General features: G+C 40.2%; 1 long non-coding RNA gene across 1 annotated transcript in view; it reads right to left on the reverse strand.

Moving 5' to 3' along the window:
* Window positions 1-25143, reverse strand: part of LOC137128760 (uncharacterized) — an 86151-nt gene that overhangs the window by 9694 nt on the left and 51314 nt on the right. The window contains exon 3 of the long non-coding RNA XR_010914641.1: window positions 10191-10251. This is a non-coding gene — a long non-coding RNA (uncharacterized lncRNA). The remainder of the gene's footprint in view (window positions 1-10190; window positions 10252-25143) is intronic.

The raw sequence follows: 25143 nt of genomic DNA on the forward strand, positions 1-25143 counted from the left end.
TGCTTCTGCAAGGCATCATTTTTGGCCGCACACTAAAACGCTAAAGGTAAATGTTTTGCTTTTTTTTTTTTTTACTCAGGTCAACTGCTCTTGAGATATTCACCGCCTGCCTGTGGCTCACTCTTTCGAATTACTTGTATGGTAATTTTGGAGAAACTATACATTTAAAAGAGCCCATTTCTATGGCTGGGAGGAGATAGGGGCGATTTAGGTCAGAATAGCTCGTGCACCCATTTTCTCCATCAAACACCCACAGAGTGAGCCATTCAAAGCTATCCAGCCCCGTCCGCTTCTCTATTCAGTGCTCATTTAGCGATAGAAAGATGGGAGGAGATGAAGGCAAAAGCGAGGTGTCACACAGCCAGATGATGTGGGTTGTCAACATCTACACATACACACACACTACTGTAGGCTACTGTTTATCCAAAAGGAGGTAGATCATTTGAAAGAATATAACAGCTGCAACTTAAAGGTGGAGCTGAGCCAGCAGCCAAAAGACTTGAATTTCACTCTTAATCTGGTACTTGCTTTCTTTCTCCCTCCTACCAAACACATTTTTTCTTTCCTTTCCAATCTCGCTCACTCTCCCACCTCATCATCTAATCCAGCCTGAGGGTAGAGGAGTATGTGTATGTGTGTGTGTGTCTATGTGTGTGTGAAAGATGAGCCGGTCTTAGCCTCGCTCCAACCCCTAAGCAAGCACACACAAACACATACACTGTTATAAAATCCAAATCTGATTGTGCACAAGCACTTAATGCACAGGCATCCACCTACACAGAAACCACCCTCCTGACTTACACATGGACATGTTGACACATGCTCGCAGTTGGCATGGCCGGAAAGGTGAGGGCATGCCTCGCCTGTGATTAGAAGGCCAGGGGTTATGATCTAGGCGCAAAGGTGCATGCTGCATGTTTTATACATAGAACAATGAATCTTTGGAGAAAATGGTAATCCAAACACAGATGAAATATTCATGCCGCATGGTTGTGTGGTTCACCTCTTTTTGCTCTTTAACCAGAGAAGATCCATGTGGGGGTTAAGGCAGAGGTAAATGAGACAGAGAGAGGAGGGGAGAGAGCCGAGGAAAAAGGAGAAATAATGTAGTGAAGCATGAAATCATGGCTGGCTTCTGTAATTTAGCTCTGGGATGGAGTTCACTGGCTAGAATTTGACTCCCCTTAGACCTGCTTTTAACACGTACTTTCACGCATGCACACAACATAGTGCATACATTATTAAAAATACATGTTTTGCAAATAATTACTGTGTTGTATTCCACTTATCTTCACCAAGGTCTGTTCAATCTGTTCTTGGAAAACATTGCTCACACATTTCTGTATTGCTCTTTTAAATTCCTTGTCAACAGTGCAACATTGACTGTTGTAGCCTTTTTCTTCTCTTCTGCTTGTCCGACTCTGACAGACAAGTCTATTGTCTGCACCCTTGTATTTGGCGTCGAGCAAAGCCACCTGACTGTATTGCCTGTATTGCCACAGACAACAGATTCGCCTCCATCTGCTGTCCTCAAAAGCAAACCAAAGTGAAACAAAAACAAGAGATAGGTGTTCAGGGTTTTACAGGACTCGATGGATGTCTAGTAAAAGAAACACAAGCCGATCAAGCGGAAAGCGTAGCTGGAATTCAGGTTTCAAGGTAGATGAGTTCCACCAGAGAGCGTTGGCTGGTAAACCTTCATATCAGGCAGGGTCAGGAGGTTGTTACGTTTGTATGTGTGTGTGTGTGTGTGTGTGTGTGTGTGTGTGTTGGCTGTGATTTCAGAAGGAATGTGGTGCATAGGGTTGGCTCCCATCCATAACATTAAACATTTAAGTCAACTGCAGAGATCTGATGGTAATCTGATGAAATATAGTATTTATTCACACAAAGAAATGCAAACATAAAGACAGTCAACACAACACATCGACACACAATCACACACACAGACACACACACTCACACACACAGACAGTATCTATAAAACACCCTATTAGGCCTCATCCCATCATATCTGAGCCCACCTCATCACTGACCTCACACTATAAAACTTTAACACACCTTGGTGTGTGTGAACACATTTCGCAGTGTCATTACAGCAGCTCTAATAGGGTTGTGTATGTGTGCAGCCTCCTCTGGGTTTATTTGCTCTGTGTTTCTTCTGCAGATGGAGGCTTTACAAGCCCAGGTGCCTGTTATTGGCCTCCTATCACTGTCCCAGTGAGCTGTGTTAAATCTATAACCGGCAGACTGCTGAGCAGATATTGAAGGACTCTCCAGAAACAATGGCACAGCAAGAGAAACACTGCTATTACTCAGAAAAAAGCTTTACAAGCTACTCAGTGCACAATGCTAATGATGATTATTATCGTGAGTTTGTTTGCTGCTGTGCTGCCCTGATAAATACCAGGAGAGTTTGTGCTTCTGAACAAGTGTGCAACCAATCCTGTTTGTTCTTGGCCACTACACTTGTAACAATAATATGACCTGACTAATATCACAACTATGCACATACTTTTCACCTTCCACATCAGCCTCTGCATCACCATTTAATGTATGCATGCACAGAGCCAACGGTTCACAATAGCTCTTGCAACACACAATGAGCAAAAATGCATTAGTGGATGAGGCCATGCACATTACAGAGGATAATTGCCTATGCATATTTCCTCATGTGAGCTCCCTGACTCTAGCAGTAGATTGGAATTGAGTGCCAGTTGCAGAACCATTAATAGAAATTAAGTGCCAGCGAGAACTACTGAAGAGAGACCAGTGGAGCCAGAATGAAGTTTATGTGAAAGATAAATACATTTCTCCAGAAGAGTGCCTCTGCTTATTGGTTGGGAAATGCACTGTGATATGATAGAGGGGCAACAAATGAGTATGGAATGGGACGATATGGCTGAGAGAGAGGGGAGTGTTGTGGAATTAAGAGGCCTGACTTGAATAGGAATGAAGAAAATAAAGCTAGGTTGCAGCTTGGATTTTATACTTGTGATGAAAGTGGTGAATTCAAAACACTCAGACATTAATCTGATACAGTAAGAAGTGACAGCGGCACATTAACTATCAATACTGTAATTTAGCAACAAGCAAATCAAGTACTGCTGCCATCCAGTTTGCTTTCCCTGTCCTCTGAATGGCGAGTTATTATCCGTCATCCCTTGAGTGTCTCTCCCTCTTGGCTGGCTGGTGTCAGACAGATTACACACTCATCACACACACGCAAACACACACACATACACACTTTCAAGCGCAAACGGACATGCACAGATTCACTTGAGCTAATGAAAATTCAGCCTCATCCCAGGCTGTCTAATGGGCCTACTAACAGACAGTCACTGGGGGCTTTGCGCATGTCAGACAGATTACAGGACGCCTGTGGACTAGACGGACAGGTCCTTGGAAGCATCACACCCACAGTTACACATACAAACACACACAACTGTCGTTCTCAAGTAAAGCTCGTGTCAAGAGAAGCAACGACCTGCCTGACCACTAGGAGGCAAGGGTGAGCTTTGTCAAACAGAGACAACAATCCATTAAAGCTCCCCACAACAGGCTGAAATGCAGGATTTTCAATTACACACATGACTTATCCCATTGTCATGTCACTGAGCAACAGATCATGCATACTTACTGTATCTTAGCCCTTATTGTCAGCACATGGCTCTAATAAAGTTCTGTTAAACTTCTGATATAAAACTATTCTGTGGATTACATCCTTAAAAGGATGGGTGGACTGAAAAGACCACAGGCCCAGAAATCCAAGGGGTCAAGTAGTTTCTGGGCCAGAGCCATAGCTTTGATTGTTCACATTTCTTTTTAGGAAGTCATAGGAATCAGTTTAAAGTACGAGTTTCCTGCTTTTTACCTTTTTCTCGACCCTGATCATTGAACCAATTCAGTGCTTTTGTTGATTATTTTCAGCTGTCCAGCACATTGGGGCTAGAGTTGCATTAGATTCAAACACAGTTAGATTTGTTACAGTATTTAAATTGATGTAAATCATGTAAATGTCCTGTAGTCCCATAAATTGACAGCAGAACAAAAGTATGCTTTAAGAAAATAAAACCTGGAGAAGTGTGTCATTGTTGACCTGTTGTTTCAAGAAGCTTTGGACAGAAGTACGACAACCTGTTTTTAACTCCACTAAATAGTGAAGTTTAGCTCCACCTGAGAGTTCATAGTGACACAAAACAACTACAAAGTGGCATAAAACATCAAAAAGGACTAAAAAGAGATATACAACAACATAGAGACTCAAAATTACTGTGAAAAGACGCAATTTGGCCAAAACTAATGCAAAATGAGAAAGAGACAAAGCAGCAAAATAGAAATAGAGAGATCATATGACCATGAAAAATAATAAAACGACCACAAAAGAAAGCAAACTCAAAGACAATATTTCTATAGAGTGACAAACAAAATGACAAACAACTAAAAAGAGTAAAAGATGTAAAAAAAAAAGAAAAACTAAGTAGCTACAATACAACATAGTGAGACATATTGTGGAATAAAGTGAAATGACCACAAAAAGACAACAAACAATAAAAAAAAGTACCATAAAGAAACAGAAAATTATTAAGTTAAGTCTAGTTGTCTTGCTCTGTGGGTGTGGGTGTGGGTTTACATGGTGCTCAGAAGCCCACTGTCACATAATCTGTTCATACTAAAAGGCAAAAAATTAAACACAAGTGAGTCTAATGTCACACATCAATGCTGCAGCTCATTTAATCAAACTCAAAGTCCAAGCCACAGGGGACCGAATTACCAGTGCTATTCTGAGGGGTTTATAGTAGAGAGGCCAATCCCATGTCAAGAGGATGCCCAGACAGACTGTCACGTTCCAGCTTAGATGGGAAGAATAGAGAGAAGGGCTATTAGGTCTGTGTGTGAACTTTACCTGAACTCCAAATAACTTTCCCTGTAGTAATTTAAAGTCATCAAGGGAGTGAGAAGAAGGTGGGGGAAAGGGGGTTTGAGGGCTGAGGAAGGGACAGACAACACAGAGAATAGATAAGGGAAGAGTGGCAAAGATGTGACAGAGTGAACAGATGTGCATCATTCCAAAAGGACTGAGGGAAAAAGGAGAGAATGAGAAAAAGGTAGAGGGACAGAGAAGGATTCCAGGTTAGAGGTAAGCACACAAGACCTCCATGAAATACCCCTCAGGCTGCCTTTCTTTCTAAGCTTGAACCTCTATGATTCAAGATTGAGGAATAACACTGCAACAAGTTTCTTCTTCTCAACCACCAGCTGTGTACAGTATACTGACACATGGCATCTAACACAAATGGATTTCTACATACTCATGGAACTTCCCCACTTCCACTATTATTACATGCATGAATTAATTTCAACTGAATATGAACAACTGGTCCCAACTTGATGACTTCTACAGTGACCCTTATGTTTCCTTAGTGAAGCAAGAACTGAGGAAGTGAATGCAAAGAGGGTGGGGCTGAAAATGCTGATAGAAGTAAATTTGATGTCAACAGCTGTCACAATATAGGGTAGAGAGAGATGCTTTGGAATTGGAGAAAAATAGAGGATCTATCTGGTTTACTACACATTGGTTCTTATTTGGCTAGTTTTGGACATTATTTCTATCAGTTATTGTAACACATCAGTCACAAACGAAATTGCTGAGACCTGGTGACAGGCAGGCATTGCTAAACTTGCAATCATTGAAAATTATAATAACATTTCTGCACACTGTAAATTCCAGTGAGTTAAGTTAAAAAAAGAAACTGCAAATGATTAAAAAACACAAGCAAACTGGAATAGGTAAAACATGTGTATTTACTGTAGTACACTTGAGATTATAGCTAAAGAAATACATAAGTTACTTACTAGATGCACTCTTAGTATTAGTACTCTTAGATTAGCACTCTTAGAACTTAGTATAAACTACTTGCTATTTTAAAAAACTCAAACGTGATCACATTTTATCAACAGCTCAAAATGAACAAGGCAAAACAGCATCCCTGCTGTTAAGTTTGACTCCTTTCTATCAAGAAAGATATCTCATATAAGCCTCCTTCCATTTCTCTTTCCCCTCTACAACACCCCCAACCACCCACTCACCTACTTGCAGCTCCACCCCGCCCACACCATGCCCCCCATCCTGTTAGTAAACTTGGACATGCTTCCTAGCCCGCTGCCCACACATTTCTCAGCTCTTCTTCATTTTGGACACTCATACATTTATGTAGTGATTCAGTGCAGTTCTCCCTCCAAGGCACACAGGATTAGTGCACATACTGAGCCATGGCGAGCCGAGGAGTTTTAGGGTGAGGGGAGGTGGGAGGGGGAGAGACAAGAGAGGTCTTGGTCAGTCAAACACAAGAGATAGGAAGAATCTTTAGGTGAGGAATGAAAAGACAAATGCAACTTGGAAATAAAACGATGAGACAAAATTATCAAGACTGATTTTGACCAACGTTGAAAGATTTCTCAGAGAGTACTATGTCTGCACGTGTGTGTATGATTGTGTGAGTGCGCCTTGTTTGAAATATCACTAGTAATTTAAAGCTCTCTTTGGTGTAACACATACTTTTCTCTTGTCATAAAGCACTGTCTATATCCGTGAGCCTGTGATCGCTCCATGTCTGTGGGCATGTGTATGTGAGAGAGAGAGAAAGAGTGCGTGTTTATGTGTGTTTGTGCACATGTGCTGTACTCTAATTAGCACCTAAACACACAGGAGAGTGCTAAAGACAGACAGCAGATAAATCAGACAAGACTATAAGATCGTAACACACTAACACAAGATATCAGCTGTACTGCAGCTTTAACAGACTTGATAAATTGACAACTCAGTGGTAAACTGTAAGCACCTGGCTTTTTTCCCAATTCCGAAGTACTGGATTGTGGGGACAATTTTGTGTTTGCACTGCAACTTTCTTTGTCTCAACTACAGAGATGCAATAAGTAATGAGACATGCACTAAGCCTTTTCTTTTTTTATCTTCACATTCATTTGCTAATACATGCCCACTGCATTCCTATATGTTTCTCTTCAATTACCAGCATTACTCAAAGTCAGAAGCTTACCAAGCACATTTCTCATCTTTCACTTTCCTCACTCTTATTCATTAATTTGAATATCTCAACCCCAACTGCGCGGCTCTAGGCAAACACTACAGTGGCAGCAGTAACGTGCATGCTCCTTGATGTGTGTGTTTTTATTCTCCTTCACTCTCTGGTGCTATAAGCACTGCAAGCATGAAGGAGAAAGATCCCAGCAGTACAGCATTGTCTGGCACTAGTGTGTCCCTGCCCCAGGGGAGTCTGGGAGAATGAGTCCCAGTGGAGGTTTGTTTAAATGCTAGAGGGAGCGTTTGCCCTGGACTAGCCTCTCTCGCACTAATGGATATGTCTGTATTATTGATAGTAGCACTGCAGGAAAAAGTGTATAAGCTTTTTTATTCATTTATTATTGTATTTTGTGATCTTCAAATAGGCCTCACTGTCTTTTAGATGAGATCTTTGTATTACTGCAAACAGCTGAGGCATAAAGAAGTTGAGTCTGATACATGCATCAAAGCTGCTCCACCTGCAGTTAGTTGCTTAAAATAAAAAATAAACCCATAATCAGTCTGAAACAGAAAAAGGGGGTTTTCCAAAAAGAATTTCAAAAAAGATCGTTTAAATGTAGTTTCAGGTATGACCACTGCAGGAAATCCTACCTAAAACAAAAAACCTATTCCATGTTGTTTTTGCACCTTGCAAGTTTGATATCATATTGTTTAGTTTTTTTGTCTTGCAGCTTTAATGCTTTGGTTGCTGTTGCCAACAGCAAAGAAAAAAACTGCAAAGTACATAAAGTGTAAGCTATAAATGTTCCAACACCAGCCAACAGACAGACAAAGTTAATAACTAGTTGGTAAATGTAGCATTTAGCAGCTAAAAAGCCATATATATTTTGTCCGATGGTGGTCAGAAATGCCAAATGAATGCTAATGTCTCATTTGCTACCACATTCTCCATATGAACTTCCCGAATTGCCAAAATGTTTTGTGTGTTTACGTTTTTGTACTGCTCCCAAGTCACCAAAGACTGCAGATTTAATGCAATAGTTTGGCATTTCATTGGCTTTCTTCCTGATTTGGATGAGAAGACCAACTCAACGCTCGTGTCTGTATGCTAAATAGAACCAGGAGGCAATTAGATCAGATAATGGTAAAAACAGCTGACTTGGCTCTGCCAGAAGTAAAAAATAAATGCCATTTTAAGATTACTAAAGGGATATATTAGTAAATGGTAAATGGTCTGTTTTTATTGCACTTTTACCCAAAGCTCTTCACAATGTTCCTCTTCGTTCACTCATTCGCACACACAATCGCACACCCTGTGTTCTGTGGACGACTGTCTTACCGAGTGCAGTCCGAGATATTGCTTCACAATGAAATGTAAAAGTTATAGTCCCTGCAATGTCAGCTAACATATACATTTACAAGAACTTTACAGGTGTTATGGTGTGTCAATGTGCTGGTGTGAAGCTCAGGTGTTCAGCTGTGAAACCGTGTTGTATTCATTTGCTCTATTGTCAAACGTAGAACACAAACAGTAATAAACAAGAAATTATGTGAAAAGCTGTGATGTGAAATTGACTGCTACATACAACTTTGCTTTTCTGATGATACAGGGGTGTTGGCACATACCACCAGTATGTTTACAGCAATAAAATAAGGCTTTGTGCTTAACATTCAGATTATAAGCTGAAGCTGGAAGTACCCGTTAACATGCGTTAAGCACCACATTTTGTCTTTTTCACTTTGTCAGACTGTTTGTTTTTTGACAAGGCTGCTGTGAATGCATGTTTTTCACTGTACTTGGCTGTACCTGACGTTTATGCTGAAAAGCCTTTATCTCTTTGTCGGTAGAGTTCAAACTGATTGCGTCTCTCTGGAGTGGTAAATGGCAAGATAAAGAAAACACGGCAAGAGAGAGGAAGAGAGAGGAACTCAGAGTGAGAAAGAAAGAAAGAACATCCTGTAAGTGAGAGTTTACTCAAGAACAATGCTGTCTGCTTTCAGCTGAGGCTGTCTGCAGGAGACATTACATCATGAATTACGCCTGCGAAGGCGAGAAGCCGGTGTAGTCAATATCTTGCTCTCTCCTTTTCTCTCCCCCTCTCACACTGTGAGTGAGGAACCTGAGGACTGGTGGATGTAGTTGCAAACTCTTTGCTCTGACACAATACATATTCACATGGACCTCCTCAGCGGCAGCTCTCGATCGCTGCTGGCAAGGTTAGCTCTGTTTATGAAACCATCAATTACACATATTTAATTTAGTAAGAGAAGAAACGCCGCCACACTGACTGAATCCAGACCGAGTGTCCCCCTGAGCACTGGGATAAATAGAGCAAGGGAAGAGGAGGAGGAGGAGGGGAGAGAGAGAGGAAGGGTGAGATAGATCTGGAGAGACTGAGAGATAGACTTCATTAATTCTGTCGTCCATCTAATTGGAACCCTATTGGACCCTACAGCTAAAATGAGGTCCGAAACGAGTTCTAATGAGAGAATGAGGGAAAAAAAACGTGAGGGGGGGAAGTTGGAGCTACTCATATCTACAGAATAACCTGGGGCGAAATAAAGACTTCATGTACAATACAGACCCTTGGGATGTTCCCAACTCCCTCAGTAGGACCCTGATTAAAATTGGATGGGATTCATCCTAAATAATGAGACTAGAGGCCTACCTGAACTTTGTAATCTGACAAACTGATGTAGTGAAGTAGAAAATGTGAATGGGTGTAATGTACGTCAGACATTCACCATCACTCTGTGATTTGCATTCAAGGTGTAAAAGCAAATGGTAAAGGATCTGCAGATATATGTCGTTTTTCTACCTTATCAGTGCCCGAAGTGCTTTACACTGTCTCTCATTCACCTGTTTGCACTCACACACCGATGGGGGAGCTGCTACTGTATGCAGCTGGCCTTCGCTCAACAGGAGCAAATACTTTGAGGTTCAGTGTCTTGCGCAAAGACACTTTAACATATGCCAGGAGGAGCCGGGACTCAAAGCAACAACCCTGGCATCAGTGGATCAGTGGACTGCTTTAACTCCTGAGGCCACAGTCGCTCCCCCACAATATAAAATATATGTTGGCACTTCAGCACAGTAAGTTGTGTTTAACATATTTCCGTATTCTAAAAAAAAAAAAAAACTACTTACTGTTGCAGACACTTCAACTCATGCAGCATCTCTAAGTTCTGCTTTGGACCTTCTGACCTTCCTGAGAAGAAAAGCAAAGGAAAAGAGTCTTCACCTAGTCTCTTTTATGTAAAAGATTTTCCACTCTTATAAAACATTGTTATATAAGATAAAGGTAAGCAAAAGAAAGAAACAAACAGGCATTTTTGAGTAATTACCCTTTCCTGCATGCATATCATTGCCCCACCTCAAAGTCCCAGCCATAACAAATGTGGCATCAGAGGCGACTCTGGTTATAATGGCATCAGTGCATCAAGTCTTTGTCTTTCATTATGGCTGTGATCAAAACCATACACCAGACCGCAAATTAAAGGAATCTGAGCTAGGAAACAAGGAAAACAAGCACAGCCAAATAAACAAGAGAACTGTGTGAAGCAGAGAAGATGATATTAAAATAAAAAAGAGTGGGACTGGACTGTTGTGTAGAAGAGAGTAGAACAAAATAAGTTAAGTACAGCAGAAGAAAGACAAGTAAAATGGAATTGGGCTTGGAAACAAACAGTAGAGAAAAGAGGAATAAATGGGCTGGAGGGGCTAGTAGAGTGTAGAGTATTTGGATAACAAGCAGTCAAACAGAGAAAATTAAAATTTGATCAAATTCAAAGGACTAAAGGAGTAAAGTAGGGCACAATGCAGTAAAGTAGAGTGCCACAGAATTAAATTAAGGTACAGTAGAATGGAGTTTGGGGTAGAGTAGAGTAGACTAGAGTAGATTAGTAGTACAGTAGCATTAACAGTAGCTGTACAGCTGAGTACAGTGAAGTATAATACAATAAGAACCACAGCAAATTGTGTACAACAGAGCAAAGAAAACATAATGCGCAATATACACAGATCATCCATAACATAATGGCTACTGACAGGTGAAGGGTATAACATTGATTATCTCGCTACAGTGATAGTAAAAGTGTGACAGGGTCACGAGGGTCCAAGGCTCATCGATTCATGTGCATAGCAAAGGCTTGTCCATGTAGTCAGATCCAGTAGAAAAGCAACAGTATCTCAAATATCTGAAAAAAAAAAAGTGAATACTCAGATAGAAAGGTTTCAAAACAGCTTATTGCAGCTTGTTGTATACGGGGCCATTCAGGATGCCCATCGCCAAAAGCACCTACAATGAGCATGTGAGCTGGTCTGATGAATCATGTTTTCTTTTACATCATGTGGATGGCCAGGTGCATATGTGTTGATTACCTGGGATCATAGTGCACATAGTGCAGGATGTACTATGGGAAAAAGACAGGCAGTGTGATGCCTTGGGCAAAGTTCTGCTTTGACACGTACCACCTACCTAAACATTGTTGCTGACTATTCATTGAAACAGTGTTCCCTGATGCTAGTGGCCTCTTTAAGCAGGATAATACACCCTGCCACACTGCAATAACTGCTTCAAGAATAGTTTATACAACAAGGAGTTTGCAATGTTGACTTGGCCTTCAAATTCTCCAGATCTTAATCCAATCAAGCATCTGTGGGAAGTGCTGGATAAACACATAGAGGCCCTACTTTGCAACTTACAGGACTAGATAGCACAGCTTCAGAGGTCTACTGGAGTCCGTGCCTTAGGGGGTCAGGGCTGCTTTAACGGCAAAAGCGGAAACTACTCAATACCAGGTGGGTGGTCATAATGGAGCAGAGCATACTGAAGTATATAGAGCAATAGAGTGAAGTAGTAAAAAAGCTAATGCTGAAAGAAGAATATGGTAGAGTAGTACAAAGTACAGGGAAGTAAAGTACAAAATAGTACAACCAAAGCTAAGAAAAGCAATAGGACACTACACAGTAGCAAAGTAACATGGAAAAAAGTACAGAGCTACAAGCAGAGTAAAGTGACATTGAGTAGAATGGACTACAGTTAAAAAGTAATAGTGTAAAAAATCATAGTAGTAATAGGGAGGGAGTATAGTGCAGGGAGTGAAGAGAAAATAGTGAGGAGAAAAGTACAAAGGAGTATATTACAGTTAGATGCATCACGGCAGACATGTACATCACATCAGAGACAAGCTGTGTTCTCATAGTGCTCTGTGTAAGCGCTGTGTGCAGGCTGCTGTACACTTTGTGACTTGTACAGGATGTTCGCTTCATTTGTTTGTGACGCGACAGCAGTGAAGCCTGGCTTCTGCTGACTGTCAGCATGTTGCAGCCACACCGGGAGCCAGCCTCCACGCCAAATCACCAAACCTGAGCTCTCATAGTGAAAATGATTAGTCTAATCTAATTCATCACTGAGTGTCGCCTCATCTCCATCTCCATCCTCATTCACAGAGACAGACCCACATGCATACACACAAACACACACACATTGTCCTCTGCTGTTCGTCCTCTTCCCAGGAAAAGAGACACTGTTCAGTGGCATACCTATAGCAATCCAATTAGGTTTGATTTCAATTCAATTACTGGACTGTTAGGGGAGTAGAGTAGAGATCCATTGAATGAACTTTACTCAGGAATTCCATTATTACTGAGAAAGTCATTCAAGTCCATAATCTGGATGGGAATAGGGTAGTGGAGGACAGAAAGGCTGATATTAACCTTCACTATTTCCTTTGGAATGAAGTGGAGCATTAACGTCTACAGTCTGCTCTCTGCCGCAGTCAAACTGCGAAATCATTACGGCTCTGGTTCAACAGACAACTGCAGAGTCTCACACAGGAAGACATCTGCTACTTGTAAGACCACAAACAGCAAACTGTCAACAACTATCTACCCGCACCGCCTCCCTCACTGCGCGTGCTCATGTGTACACACATGCAGATCTGCAACGCTGTGACTGCAAGAACAACTGATAAGCATTAACGCATCTCTGTGGCAGTGTGTGCAACCATAAATTACAACCTCCTGAAGATAAAAGGGTGCCATTGCTCCAACCCCGCTGCAAAAAATGCCCTATTTTTGTTGTTTAAAAAGAAGCTTTTTTTAACGCTTTTTTTTCATTGCTACTTAAAATTTCTTTGTTTTATTTATGGCGGACATACAAACAAGACTGTGTGACATCAGTGAGTTTATTTTTTTCAATATTGTAATATACCTGCAGGCATAAAGGAAGTTTCGTTACAGTGGAGAAAACCGTTTCTGTCACAGATAAGATCTGATGTAGAGCCAAGACAATGGCCTGTTTATGGCACTGGATCTATCTCCAGAAGAGGAACTAACTTTTCAATATCACAGTTTAAAAAATAAAGTATTGTTTGTGTGGCAAACAGTAACATTAAACCCGTTTTGTTTTTCTTCCTGAAAGCTTCTTCCTTTTCATCTCATGCACAAACACTCTATTGAGAGCTCTTATATTTGAGTTTATCCATTACCCATATCCATCAGCATCAATCACTCACCCCATAACTGCTCCCTGTCTACAACGACACACAGGCTCAGGTACACACACACACATAGACACACACACACACACACACACACACACACACACACACACACACACACACACACACACACACACACACAAAACAAAACTAAGGCACACTTCACTGCGGGTGAATAGACTATCAGTGTGTTTTTTACTGGAGTGTCTGAGGTGCTGCCACCTCTGCGCTCGCTCTATTGATTTTGTTGTCTTATCCTAATGAGCCTTGCGTCATCCATCACTGCTCCACCAGTGGCACTCAGGCAGCTGGGATAGCTGGAAGGACTGAATTAAGGACGGATGGGGACTATCATCTTGCCACTGGGTATATATCAGTGAGAGTTTCCTGAATACCAGTTTTGAGAGACATCAACAGTAATAAAAAAGACATGTTGGAGACATGTGATGTGGGGGTTTGCAGTAGGATAAGTGCATTTTGACATGATTTCAGGCCCCTGAGCTGATGACTTCTGACCCTGAAGGCTCTTGCCTTTAACACTTGCCTTCTTGTGTCATGAAAGTGCTTTTAGGTTGTGATTCTGTGTGTGTGTGTTTGTGTGTGCACACAGGCATGAATGTGTAGGTTGTGCAATCACAAGTGCTGGTGTTAACTACAGTGATGATGGGGATGTTAGAAAGCAGCTATCACCCATTACTTACTTACACCTTTTGGAGTACAGACTGGAGATGAAACACTTCCACACTGTAGCTCTTCTACTCCATCCATCTGTTCATGCACGCAGCCGTTATGGCGGCTGTAGCCAATGCTTTAAGTCCTGTCTGTGACGCCAAATGGTGTTTTGATGTTTCTTCTCCACTCTGTGCTGATGCATTAAGAAGTCATCTTCTATCATCACTCGTGAAAGAAACGAAAGAAACGTCTTCTTTGTTGTCAGTCTTGATGCTAGTGTTTGATTAAAATAAACACTTCTGCATTTATTTATTTGGATTTTCTTTGTGTAGTGGAATAGTATTGTGTGGTTGATTTTGAATCTCGGTACAAATCAGATATATTCAGCAAGGTCATCAAATATTTATACAGTCTATATGAAGCGTGGTATACAGGTATAAACTGTGTAGCCTGTGTATTATGTCCTACAATTTATATCCTGCATCTTTTATTCTATTGTGCATCTGTGCCCTATATTAAATCCCATTTACAAACCCCCTTCCCAGAAAAGTTGGGACATTATGTAAAATGTAACCAAAAAGAACAAATGACAATGTAATCACTTGCAACATATTTCTGGTTGCAAATAATACGAAGATAATAAATCAAATGTTGTAACTGATCAAAGTAATTCTATTTTTTTTATTTATTTTTTGTTCATTTAGAATTTTATGCCAGCAACATGTATTCAAAAACATTGGGCAGAGGCAAAAACAACTTTTTAAAAATAGTACATGAAGTCTATTATTGCAGTAGCACCGACCGTGGTGACATTCGTACTGTAAGATGGCACCTGCAAGTTCCATGTCCTATATGATTCATTCTGTACCTTACTGTTTATCAACATCATTCATGCTGCATCTCTGATCCAGTTTAAAGCCTACACCCTATAGTCCACGTTTGGGGGGGGACATAATCCAAATTCTCTTACACATCACATGATAAATATACATCCTTTATCATACATTCTACATCAACCAAGATTAATCAAACAACACATATAAGCAGTTTTTAACTCAACACAATTTGATACAGCAGCTTTTAAATGCACATGCCTATCATCACACACACTGGCACCAAAAATCCAATCCACGATGAGAGAATATTTGTGTGGGATGGAAAGAAAGACCAAAATACCCTGTCTTCAGGGGCCACTTTGGTGAAAATTACTGGTTTAATCATATTAAACTCTAAGTGTTCCAACTATTTACTGGTGTTAAAGAGGATAAGCTACTTATGTAGTGCTGGGGAGCGAGGAGAAATTGTGTTGAGAATATCTCTCAATGTCACTCATCATGTACACAAAGCGTTCACCCACCAAGTCTTGCTAGCACATCATACACCAACCCAAGCCAACTACTATAGTTTACAGTGTGTGTAAAAAGACTGTGCACACACTGTGCTGTCGTGTGACTTCAGTTTCGCCACAAAAAACAGTTTGTGACATTCCCGTAACACTAGCAGGCAGGGTTTCATACACCCTTAGGCTAACACACATAGAACTGCCAACACACACATTCAAGGAACACAAACACATGCATGCACAAACTCTTGCACCCCGACACACACAGACACACACACATACAGGCACCAAAGAACCCAGCAGCCTTTGGGAGTCATGCCCTGACCTCTGGTTCCCAGTCAAAGGGGTGCTGTTCACCAGCATACAACAGCACAAATGATCCCCTCTGTTACTCTTGTAAATTTTGCTCTTTCTCCTCAGGCTCAGAAGAGTCCTGTGTTGTTTTGTGAAAAGGAGAAGGAGGAGGAGGAGGAGGAGGAGAATGGAGGAGCCGAGAGGCAGGAGAACAGAGGAGTGAAGCCACTGTCTATGTGCAACGGCTAAATCACTGTGTCTGCATGAAGGCCGGGATTGTGCATGTGTGGTGCGTGACCCTTTGCAGTACATATGCATATAAAAAGAGCAGAGAACAAGGGGCCTTCAGTCTGGGATGAAAACATAGACCAATGTTACAGGCCAAATGAGATTAACTAGTCTAATGGACACACTTATTTTCATTATTCTGCATCGCTGCTGCAGCCCGGAGAGAACAGGCTCACTACTACTAGCATCCCTGCGGCAATGACGTCCTGATAAAGAAGTCTTCACTCCATCTGCTTCCAATTTCCAAGAATTCACCCATTCATCCTACCATTTAATATGTTACCTCATCAGGATCTTCCATCTGTCCTGATAATTTATTTATTTAAAGTACACACAGAAGCTTTTTATATTATTTGTGGCAGTAGTTTACTGTGATGTGTCCATGAAACTGAATATAGTCCTTTGCTGATTACAGATAGAAATGTAGATATGTGCAGTGCACTTAATGACTATGAAATAAATCAGTGATGTTGAGGGAGGGGCCACTTACATATCCCTCCTACCCCTTCTTAATTTAGCCTTTCTCATTAACACAGGCGTAAATATGTAAATGAGATGAGACAGCATGGAAATGTACAAGCCTATTACACAATTAACATGACTGCTTGATTAAGTAATATAAAGAGGCTTTATTATATTGCCCAGCACACATGCATATACGCTTGCACATCGAAACTCGTTTACTGTGTGACTGATTGTTATCAGTGCAATCTCCACAGCATCTACTGGTATGCTGGTTTATTCTCATTCAAAATGTTTCTTTGGCTTAAACACTCTCTGATTTACACAGCAGTTTAACCTTGAACCCAACACAAAAGCATCACATACAGATATGTCAGACTGTACATCCCACAGCCTCATGATTAACAACATAACCATATAACATTACATCTAATCCCATTCTCCCCCTGATTACCTAAGAGCTAGATAGCATCTAGATCTGCTCAATAATTGCAATGCAGATGATGATCAAGTGTAGTGGAGAAAGAGTGACGGTTAGGGGTACTGCCAGTTTGACATGATTACAGCACTCGCCTCCAGGGACCCATATCTTGATTTAGATTAAACCACACTCGTCAAACGAAAAGCAACCATCTTTAATACAGTCATATATCAGCTGTAGTGTAAAATTCCAAGGTTCCATCAAGTCCATGAACAGTCCATGAAAGAGCTGATTAAATGAAGAAAGAGGGAAAGATCAAAATACTGAAACACTACACCTATAGAAGTATGCATATGGCAGCAGACGGGATGCAATAAGCACTCATTCATTTGTACATTTTTGCATCAATTCATTACACCTAGATATAAATATGGTACTAATATCCAACCCAGTCTGCTCGAAATTAGACTTTTACAGGGCTTAACAGCAAATATGAACTTCAATGAATTTTAATGTTCTGATACAACAGATTTTTCAATGAAGGAAAAGCTACATTTGGTAATGGAAAGCAAATTGCTATTTGTATGAGATTGTATGTGAAATAATGATTATAGTAATTTTAAACCACCCCATGAACTTTCTCTTTTTGAACTTTCTTTACCAAGGGCTTGTGTACATAGGTAGTACAACTGGTCTGGTACAACGCCTAAACACAAGCATTACAAAAGTTTAATAATGGTGTATTCAGACAAACTAAAAATTATTGATACTTTCAGTATCAACGTATTCATGGCTTTACATTTATTTGAACATTCGTTCAAATTTGTGTTTACTTGGCCACAATGACGTCGAGTAGTGACACAGATTTTCTTTTTTTAAATATCCCTCTATTCAAGAATACATCATTATTCAGTATTTACAATGGGATTATAATCCTTTTCTACTCCTTTACTTCTTTTGTGTTTGTACGCAATATGAATTTCCACCCAGTGGCTAACACATGCCACAACCAGATCGCCAAACACTAATTGCCACTAACAAACAAACAAACATGGTCTGATGAAATGAAGCAAAAAAATAAATAAATAAAAAAAATACTCCACCAACAGTTTGCATGCAGTGAATTTTTCTAGTGCTACTGTTACAGCGAAGAAGAATTAATGCAGGAAATGATCACAGGACAGCACTCCTTTCTTTTTCTTACTGCAGAACACACAAGGGGCCCAACTCAACCATCAGATAAGTATTTCCTATGGTGGAATAGCCTTGCCTAAATTATTTAAACATCAGATTTGGTGGTGGTGATGGTAGTGGTGGGATTGGGGTTCTATATGCAATCATTCGACATTAACAGCCTTGTCAAACTGGCAGGACTGTGTTTAGGTGAGACTTAAGCCAGGGATTGAACTTTTATTTCTACTATTCTACTAGATATTGCGTTTGTACAACTTACAACATGCCATACTATAAAATATAACCTGGAGAGACTGTCAGTATTCTCATACCATCATGTTTTTTTTAATTACAGTCAGCTTTTCCCTTCACAGTGCGGTTGGTCAGATCATCTAATAACACTTTTAATTTCTGATCGGTTCAGACAACATGCTGTGAAAATTTCACAGCATGTAGTATAACCCCGTAAAATAAACCTAACTCTGTTCTTCAGTAAATTAAAATTTGATTTCAGTATTTTCATACAGGCAGAAGAATAAGTCGAAATTAACAAGTTTGCCATTTTTTTCAAAAAGTTATTTTCACTGTGGCTCATTTGTTGCTTATTAAATTGAGAATCAGGTTTGAACTGAAACGAGACAGCATGAATTCCTCTGAATGAAATGAAATCGTACTGAGGCAAATGAATAATAAGATTGCCAAGGATTCCATACAACTAAGGTTTGTATTTCTACCCCAACGTGGGTTTTCCCTGGAACTGATTTCCAGTAAAAAAGTTGACACAAACAAAATTCCATTTATCTTCATATTGTGAAATAAATCTGATATTAAGAAATCCAAAACTATGTTTATAGTTATGTATGTCCCAAAAGAAAAAGAAAAACTGTCGTCTTATTATAGTTGAAGATCCACATTCAGACCATAAAAACCTATAGAGGCCTGTCTTTGCCGTCACAAATATCAGCTGAATGGTGCTATTTGACAAAGTAGAACCAATACAGACGAAGCAACACTTGGGGAGAAACACACAACATTATAGCACGAAAGAAAGTCTGTGTGGGGGGTGACTTTATGAAAGAAAGAGATGGATGATAATCACATGAAAATGCCCTTCCACATGCAATACATTAGCAGCGCATCCACAGAAAAGAAACTGTGGCCTGAGGAGCGAGGAATTCATGCTGACTATAAGAAAACAATGGTGTGTACTGTGAAAAAGAACAAACTGCACTAAATGGTGGAAACAGAGGGACTGGGTAACACGGTTTGTAATTCACACAATGATAAGTGACCTGCAGATTGGAATTAGCCTATGACAAAGTGATACCAGTGTGCGTGCTGGAGGCACAAGACCAACTACACAGCCCCGACACCAACAGAAGAGCTGCAGAAGTATCAAGACTTGTTCCACGTCTCCTTCTACATCTATCTTTCTATCTATTCTCCCTATCCTGTTCTTTTTTGCTCTCTTAAGGAAAAAGAAAACATCTATCAGAAGGTGTCAGGCAATCAATATAGTGATGAGGGTTGTTGTTTTGAAGCCTGATATACTACACGAACACCAACACAAGAGTAATGACTACTATCCATGGGCACTGTAACAGTCATGAATTATACTTTATTGGCTGCACTTTGTCAGATATATGACTCTCCTGCCTCCTCGTATGTATTCTGCAGCTGACAAGATTTGATACATGCATGAGCACACACGTACATCCATACGCTTGCAGGTTAAAAAATAAATAAAAAAATAAAAATAAAACACTGATCACAGAATATTCTATAAATTCCCCAACCATGACCTGAGGCCCTGCACCGGCTCAGAGAGAAAAAACAGATGAAAGCTTTTCAAAATAACAGAACAAGACATTTTCAAATCAATACATGTTTCTCTCTTTTTTTTTTCTTCCATCTTGAACAGTGCTTGATGACCCACGCCATTAGAGCATACCGGGAGGCGCGTCTGTGTTGCACTCAATAGGCTGAGAGGCATGAACAATGCTGGAGCTGATTTTAAGAGCCTGTAGGCTCCTGGGGTGGGTTAATAAAGGGGATTGTTCTGTGTTGTATTTGCTCTTTATTCATTTATGTTCAGCTAGGTGGAGATCAGATATAGTGTCTCTGAAGCCACACAGTAGTGTGTATGTTTCAGGAGGATGAAAGTCAGTGGCCTTGACCAGAGAACAAAACATCAGTGTGAATGCACACTCTCTGCTTCACTGACTAAATCAATCTTTCATAATTATCTTTCTCTTGATGCCTTGTAAGAACAGCTTAGAAATGAGAAAACCATGGACCATGTGCTGTATACAGTATGTGTACTCTGTGTGTGTGTATGCCGACATGTCTGATTGTTATGTGGAAAATAATAGCACATAGTGCACTTAAATGTTGAGTAGGTAAGGCAGTCGTCTACAGGGTCAGTGGTTCAATCCTCGGTCCCGGCTATATGTCAAAGTGTCTCTGGGCAAGACACTGAACCCCCAACAGCCCTTTTCCCCTCCCCAGCTGTGCAGTGCCGGCCCAAGCCCGGAAGAAATTGTAGAGGGTTGTGTCAGGAAGGGCATCCAGCGTAAAAACTGTTCCAAATCAACATGCGGACGATGATCCGCTGTGGCGACCCTGAACTCACGGGATAAGCCGAAAGGACAAAAAAAAACAAAAAGTGCACTTAAATGTTGAAAGCATGGTATTTTATAGCAGGTTCAAAGGTTGAGACATCCCCATACCTCACTCTATGCCATAGAAACTCACAGCTGCCAGGTCAGCAGCATGAAAAATCTTCACACTCTGGTTGTAATAACACCCATGAACTCCCGTCTGGACTGACTTGGCCACAAGCTTTTCAGTCGCACAAAGTACCTCTACTAGGCACAGCTCGAAATATCCGATCGCTCCAAGCAGCCAGTTCATTCATTTACCCTGCTTGGCTGAGAGAGCTGGCTAATGACATGACAGAGGCGCTCCATGCAAATAGCCAACATCTGTCACAGTGCTAGCACCACTCCAATATATTTATTTGCTGATCCTACTTAATATTTCTGCATATTACCAGCTGTGTGTTGGAGGTGGACAGTGATGCATGTTTCAGCATGACCCCATACAAAAGAAAGCAATCTCCTGCAACCCTTGCATCCACTCCTGGTGCTTTTTCTAAATGCATATTTTGTGCTGGCTGTGCAGCCCGCTGAAGGTCAGGGGAAAGTAAGTCTCCTTTATAGTGGAAAGAGGAGAAACACATGTGGTTGAGCTAATGTGTTCTGCATTTATCACCAACACAATAAGGAGGGATAGATAATATATCTCTTGCAATGTGAAGGGAATAAATTATATGAAGGTGCTGTGATGGCGCATCTGGTTTTTGTAGTATCTGAGCGAGTTATCACAGTGACATTCAGATTCTGAATATTCAAGGTGCCCGCTGACTTGATTTGAAATTATTTCCCATGTAAATGTGGATGTTTATATAACTGCACTAAAAGTTTAAAAACTCAGTTGCATTGCCCTTATCATCAAAATAGGAGTCGGTCAGATATCAAATCCTCCTGACAACCTGTATGGCATTTAGCTGTCAGTACCTCATCACCCTGCTCTGCTGTCTTCCCCGACTTCTTTTTTATTTCTCTACATGGGGGTGGGGTCAAACGTCGACACAGCTGGTTTTTTTTCCTGTCTCTGATCCAGTGTCAGCCTTCAGAAATGATCCTAACCGACACCGGGGCTGTCTCAGGTGCCCCTAGCTCTGACTGGCAGGCCTTGGAAGTGGAGAACTGCTTTAGCCCGACGTTCAGTCAGCCTGTGTGCTCCCTGACACATTCAGACAGATAGATCACTGAGGGCCAATGACAGCTCGTTATTGCTAGAGATGATAGAAGCTCACCATAGGGAATTGAATCAAAGCAGGTATGTTTGTGTGTGAGTGTGTGTGTGTATGTGTGTGTGCGCAGAGGCATTAGATGAGAGGTGAAGACATGAGGTGTGAGGACTGCCAGCATTTTATTTTATTTTTTAATGGAAAATGGGAACAGGAGTCCCGAACATCTAACCAGCATTTCAACTCAAATACATGCTTCTTTTTTCTTGCAATTTGAGGTCCTGGTAATGGAAAGGATGTTTCTACCTCTGTTTCATGGATACTAAAATTACATTTGCAAGGGGTAACTACCGCAATTAAATAATTTCCTTGGCTCAAGTCCTAACTGTCCGTTCACTTGGAAATGTGTTCACATTCAATAAAGACAATCAAATTATCCAACAGGAGATAACCAGAACCATACAAGTACGAAGGAAAGAACTGTGACTATATAAATACAGCACTTCTATTCATAATCTATAATATTTAGTACCTGCAGTACATACATACAGAGTCATCTTAAAACTACTGAATGTATCAGTAAAGCCAATTTACTAATAGTTACGAGCTTAAAGGACTACTAAGGAATATTTGTAAAGGCTGATAACAGTGGGTCAAATGTAATGTGTAATGTGAAAATGATCACAACAAATTACCACCACAAACAGTGGATCTCTAAAAATTGTATTCAATGTTTTGGATTTATAGCCTACAACTTTCTTGTTTTGGTTTTCCATCCCTCCCCTCATAGAGTCATTTTTGCAACCAACAGGCAGCTGTAGTGACAAATCTCTAAAAAACCCACTAAGCTACCTGCCAATCACTCAACAGCAGAAGATTAGGCAGCTAAAGAGGTACTTTTTTAGGAGCAGGATGAAAATTGAAAAATGAGACAGTGGAGGTAAAATTGGACTGGAAAGCTACAGGATGTACCTATTCTTTATGTATTTATTTTTTGTCTAACTATGCTCCAAAACTTCTTAATGTGGAAAGGTGTTATCAAACACTCTGTGACCCAGATTCATTCAACAGTTTGTCAGCATTGAAGTGATATTCCCTCTTAAAGGATTTTGAGTGAGACTTACCCAGTATTGCCAGCTCTTTTTATTGGAAAGTAGCTTAAACTCACTTGAAAAGTATTTTGACCTCATTAGATGACCTCATATGCTAAGTTTGCCTTTCCATGACATCATGATGGAACTACTATATTTACAAAAAATAAAAATCAATGTCAAAATTTAAATGAACTTAAACTTGACAGAGCTATAGCCCAACATTAGGTACTATTATTTACAAACTGCTATCACCACATCAATGTGTGTCTAATTGTACTACAATGTAAAGTACTTTGTAGTACATAAAGTACCATATAGTGTATTGGACATTGGATATAACTCAAATGACTTAACTCTTGTGTTTGTTTTGTAAAAATAATATTAAACCTAAATTGTCATTTACCTTTAACTAAAACAAAAGGGGAAGTAGTTTACTGGCAGAAAAAATAGGATCAGCAATTGATCATCGCTGTATTATTTGTAGTATTATTATTATGGTGTGAAATGCATCATAATAGAAGATGCTAACACAGGATTAGGGACATGTTAGGACGTCTTATCTCTTTATTTATACAAAGGCAAAGTAACAAATCCTCGTTATTTGGGGACTTACTGTTTATATATATTTAAATAAGAACATGAGCATATGAAGACCTGAAGGGTGACAAATGTGCTGTTGTTGTAAAATCTAGATGTAAAATCTGACTAATACAGATATTAAGGGTAGCAAAGGGTGGGAAAAAGGAGGTGAATCATGACCTTTTTGGCTTTCAGTGTTCTTGGTCAGAGCAATTCCTTCTTAGTGATGTTTAGAGGTAAGCAGATTTTTTTTACTACAGATAATCTGTTTTCATCCAGTCTTCACGCTAAATTAAGCTAAGCTAAGCTAAGCTAAGCTAAGCTAAGGTTCTGCTGACTTCTTGAGACCTGTGTGTGTATCTTCTTTTTGTCTCAAAAGGGAACTTACAACATTGTTTAATTGTAATTGTAAAACTTGTTTACATATCATGTTAAATCAAGGTTTATCTTATTATTGTTAGTGTATATATATTTTCATGCCTCTCTATCTCTCTCTTTCATGCCATCCTATTATATTTACTGCAAATTGATGAAAGCTTTTAGGCTATATTTCTCTGTGGGTGGGTGTGGGTGTGTGGGACACGTCTTCATCATTATTATCATGCCATAAAACAGTCCATCCAGGCTACAATCAGCCCTTTTCATGGGAAGGCCAAGGCAAAAATGCAGCTTTCATGCTCAGACAGTGAGGGCTATTGATCTCAGCTATGTAATCCAAAATGACTTCTGTGTTATTATTTCTCTTGTACTCTGTGACCCAGATACAGCATGAAATGACTGAGTGTGTGTGTGTGTGTGTGTGTATATGTCTCTTAGGGGATGATGTGCCTCTTTTTATATCTGACCTCAGTTAGTTATGCAACACAGGTTATTCAACATGCTAGGCCATGCCCTGGAGTTTGTGAGTGTGTGTGTGTCTGTTTTATATTTTTGGATGATTGGCAGTAGGTGATCAAAATGTACGTTTTCCCTTTTTTATTTATTTTTTTTAAGAATCATTTTCACTTACCCGTTTAGGATCAAAAGTGTCGAACAGCAGAGGACAGCGGAGGAGTGATGAATCATGTTCTATCTGAATCTGTGATACATATATAACCACTGTGTGTGTGTGTATGTGTGTGTGTGTGTGCGTGAGAGAGTGAGAGAGGGGAAAGAGTCCTGCTGTTAGATTGACTGTGTGAATGTGATAGTAACCAGATCCTCCATGGATTAGCCTCTTTCTCTCTATAATAACTTCCACTGCTCTCTGCAGTCAGACCAAATTGCAGACACAGTCGTGACTGCAAAAATGAAACAGCTTCATCATATCTAGATTATATCTCATTTTCATAAATAAATGTCAGTGATCAGTCACCATCTCCCTTTTCACAATCATGATTTCATCTACATCCAGATTAAAGTGTGTTCCAAAATAGTGTCTGTTAGCTCTTTCTGGGAAAATCAAGTCATTCAAAAAGT

This window comes from Channa argus, chromosome 1 (assembly GCF_033026475.1).
Source record: "Channa argus isolate prfri chromosome 1, Channa argus male v1.0, whole genome shotgun sequence".
Classification (NCBI taxonomy): domain Eukaryota; kingdom Metazoa; phylum Chordata; class Actinopteri; order Anabantiformes; family Channidae; genus Channa; species Channa argus.